This window comes from Megascapheus bottae, chromosome 14 (genome assembly GCF_031878675.1).
Source record: "Megascapheus bottae isolate mThoBot1 chromosome 14, mThoBot2.hap1, whole genome shotgun sequence".
Classification (NCBI taxonomy): Eukaryota; Metazoa; Chordata; class Mammalia; order Rodentia; family Geomyidae; genus Megascapheus; species Megascapheus bottae.
This window is the reverse complement of record NC_143522.1, coordinates 23,756,538-23,761,009: the sequence shown is the minus strand read 5'-3', so window position 1 is coordinate 23,761,009 and position 4,472 is coordinate 23,756,538.

The window sequence follows — 4,472 nt, the reverse complement described above, 5'->3', positions numbered from 1 at the left end:
AGGGGAAAGGAATGAGATGGAGGGGGAGGGGGGAAGAGATGGAAGGTAGGCATGGAATGGAGGCAGGGACAGCAGAGGAGGGACAGGCAGAGGAGAACCCCAGGGTCAACTGCGTCCTCCGTTTCCAGGAAGGGTTGAACAAACTCTCCCAGGCCCACGAGCTGATGACCCAAGGCCACTCCAAGGAGATACCAAGAATCCTTCAAAAATCTCAAATGCAGAGACCAGGACCTGGCGCCAGGATATCCTCATGAAGGTCCCGGGAGATTCCTCCTAATTAGCTTTCTGGCACCATCTTTACAGAACGCCACACCTGAGAGCCTGGGGTACAGAGGGAGAGAGAGATCAAAACATCAGATCTCCGCGCCAGATGTGCGCCAAGACACTAACATGCTGCCACTGCCGGTGGGGTCCACGCTCCCTGCCACACATGCTTTGGCGTGTCCCTCAGTCTCGAGAAGAATGTGACATGCTCCCGGAATTCTCCCATTGAACTAACCAAACAAAACACTGTCAAGATCTCAGGCAGCGGGGCCAGGATCCAGATCCATGTGCACGCGGGCAGGGGAAGGGAGCCTGGAGCTCACCTGGCCTGTGCACTCCTTCCCACTCCTCCGTAAGATGCCCCGTTTCACCCATCTGCAGGCGGCAGTGATCCTTTGGACCATATGTAGCCAAAGAAACGGACCACAGCATTCGTTCCATCATGGAAGGCTGGGGACAGAGCTCATCTCTCTTGAAGGCTTATGTCCAACCTCTGCCCTAGCACACATAGAGATTTCCTTGGGTCAGATTTGCAGTGGATCTTCTTGCTTTGTGAGTGTCACTCCTCAAAGGTCTCCAGAGAGCAGTGTGTGTGTGTGTGTGTGTGTGTGTGTGTGTGTGTGTGTGTGTGTGTGTGTGTGTGTGTGTAGGGGACGGTGGTCAATGGGATCCTTCACCCTCATTTGACTGGACCAAGCCCAGATTTAGCTTCCTTCAGGTGGGAGGCCTGGCCCTGGTGAACATAATAACAAGGGCAGAAAAGCTGCTTGCTGCTCGGAGAGATCTGCCACCTTCACAGAAATGCCACCCTTCAGATAGAAATAGAATCAGCTCTGACTTCTCAGAGCAGGCTCCCAAACCCACGATGTAAGTCCTTCCAAAGTAACAAGCTAGATAAGCTGTAGCTCAGGAAGGGATCCAGGGCAGGGAGAAGTTTGCAACAGCAGGCTACTTCTGGACTCTGTTAACGTGGGAGAGGGAACAGGCAGAATCCTATACTCAATCTCTCTTCCCTGTTCTCCTTAACTTCCAAAAATATGGATCTCTTACCGCTTCCATCAGAGGCCAAGGGTGGATGAGCTGCAGGAAAGGAGTTTCTGGGATCCCAGGGTTCCACTTGACTTGGACTGGGCTTCAGCTCCTTCCAGAGGGTCTCTGATAAGCTATGACTTCCTCTTCCTCTTTCTTGAGGAAGCAACCAAGTCAGAAGGTGGTAGAAATACTTGCAGAACCAGCCTACCATCTTACTAGTGCATTGGCATTGTTTGGGTATTCCGTGTTGCTTCACTCTATAGCATTTTCCCCTTTTTGACCCAAACATTGGTATTCTCATGGGCATGGGCTGGGATGAGCTAAGGGTAGTTTCACTTGTTATCAAGAGTTGTATTTTTGTATTGTTCTGTGTTTTATGCCAATGGACTGTGCAATGGGTTTATGTGGCAAACCTATCTGTGAATAAAGCAAAATAACCACTCACAGCAGGAGCGTGTGTAGTCCTTATTGGGGAGGATGTTTTTCAAAACATCCAGGTGGATGTAGAAACACCTGAGGCAGTTAGGAAGGAGAAGGAGTTAACATCAGAGAACTCTCAGAAGAATCGGGGATCTCACCTGGCCCACCCAGCAATTGGCCAAGAAAGACAGAGACCTTAAGAATAGGATCTTCTCTCCCTTCTTGTGATAAGCTTCTCTGGGGCTTTCCTTGGCTGTCTTCCTTTTGAGGATCAAGTTCTCCCTTGTGGTCTGGAGAAATCCACTGTTTTTGGCCACGTGACCCATTGTACCTGTTCCCAAAGCTGCTCTTTACAGTGAAGGCTAGCTCAGTCAGAACAGCTCTTTCTCAGTAAGAAGAGCCCTACAGCAGAATGACCTGCTGTACTCATCCCTTTGCAGGTTTCTTCCACGGTTGTGTTTTCTTTGGGGAGGTCCGCAGTTGTTGGTGAGGCTCTCTAGACAGGGATGTCTTTTCAAAAGCAGACTCCAAGTTAATCACTAAGGATTAACTGCATCCTATGGAAACATAAATTTTATTTTGGTCACTTAATTCCTTTCTGAGTCAGACTCCTGGTGTCCTAGAGTGTTACAGAAGACTAGATCTTTCTTCCAAACAGAGTAAATAAGGATATTACGAAGGATTAGGAGGTCTTTTTCTCCAGAGAGAAAGGGTGGGAGAAAAAGTCCATCTGGCTTGGCCTGAAGGTGGCAGATACCATTAAGATTCTTTCCTTATTTATCTGTATTGCCTCACAAGACAAGGGCTCATCTTCCTGTTTATATGCACTGGTCTGTGGGTTGGCCAGAAAAGAGTGGGAGAGATCTTTAGCACAGAACACATCCCTGCCTGCTGCTTAGCTTCAGTAGGTACAATCAATGGAGTCAGAATCTGAACCTCTTGGCGCCAGGCTTTTCTGTAAATGCTCTCTTTTTGCCACTGGTGATTCTGCAGCTTCCATTCCTGGAATTCATCTTCATTGTGAGTGAACTTTTGTGGGGTCATAATGGTATCGTTGCCATCTGCTTTAATCCAACAAGTATCAGACCATTGCTAAATTAAACAACAGATACCAGCACTAGAATGTGCTGGGCAGAACCTTAACTCCTGAGCTAAAGTTGGACTACTTTATGTGTTGGCCTTAATTGTGGCTGCTGGAACCAAATGACCACTCAGATACTGATATGCAAGGATGCCTCTCGTAAACCTTCCATGCCTGTATGAAGCAAAGGTAAATTAGACTGAAGAAACAGCTTTCACCCAAATCACAGTGCCTGAAAATATGGGGTGTTGGGGTGTGGCTCAGTAGTAGAGTGTGTGCTTAAAATGTACATGACCCTGAATTCAGGCTCTAGCTCCAAATCCAACCCCACCAATCCAAAGCAAACCAAACCAAAACAATTAATACACGTTTATCTTTTGTTCATAACACAGTCCAGTGAGAGGCTTCTTTTTGGCAAGTCTTTTCCCAAGTGATGGTAGTGATTCAGAGTCCTTCTGTAAACAGGTTCCATTATCCCATCAAGTCAGACAGAGTAACGAGTACAAAGATAATCCCACAGGGACATGGCTAACTCTGGAAGCTCTCGAATCTTGATTACTCACACTTCATTGGCCAGATCCTAGTCACATGAACCTAACCTAACTGCAAGGAATGCTACGAAATGTAGTTTTCCTAGGCATACAGAAAGAAAAGAATTGATGAGTATCTGGATCATCTCTGTTATGACTGAACAGGTTTTAAGCTCTCCCTTTCCTGTACCTTCATTTGAACAAAATCCACTTTTCAACTGTGAAATTCTAGTTCATGTATCCCTTCTTCACAATGAATGTCGCTTAAGGAAGCAAACCAGACATGTTACAGGAAATGCAATAAAACTACGAGGTCTTGAGAGACACTGGGGGCCCTGGCCTGGGAGTCCAATACCCCGGAATAAGTCGGCTGCTAATCTACAGGCACAAGACTTCAGCGCAAAATGTGCTCAGTGGTTCTGTTTCTGACTTTGTTGAAAAATGCGCAGTAGGAGTTTGTAAAAGAACTCCAAATGAGCAGACTGGAGTTGTCCAGGGCTCTGAGACTGGCCTGGGCTCTGATGAGCCTGAACCATTCCTGGGCTATGGGGATCCTACTGTCATGCAGCCTGGTGTCTGGCTGGGGAGGAGGTGAGCATGTGAGGTGGAGGTACAAGAAGGGTCAGGGAGTGAAAGGAAAGGAGTTGAGGAGCCAAGGGGAAGAGATGGCTGGACGATCTTGTGCCTAAGTAAACAAAATGTAAGCATTTCAAAGGTACATATAGTTTGATGGGGGCCAGGAAATCTTCCACAAACCCCCCAAAGTTTGGCAAATGCACATTCCTACGGATGCACTTATTCACGGCCTTTGGTGATGCCTCGTTTCTTGCACCTCCTAGTAGTTAGTTGTTCCCTGGGTCCTCATGAGTGATAGTTCCCAGGGAAGGCCAGTGGGCAGCCTGAGGAAGCATGGACGAAGGAGGATTTAAACAAAAGCAAGCCTTGAAGCTCTCAAAGAAATGTCCTGGGTCTAACCCACTAGACAGTGGGTGTGTGGTTTTCCAGGCTGGTATGTGCTCACTAATCTTTAAGGCTGCTGTTGGAAGGAGCTGAGGGGCTCTCAGGTGAAGCTTGTACCTGGACTCAGGCTTGGCCACTGGGAAGAAGCTCCCGAGCCTATCACACGGTCACAGGGGCCTTGTGGT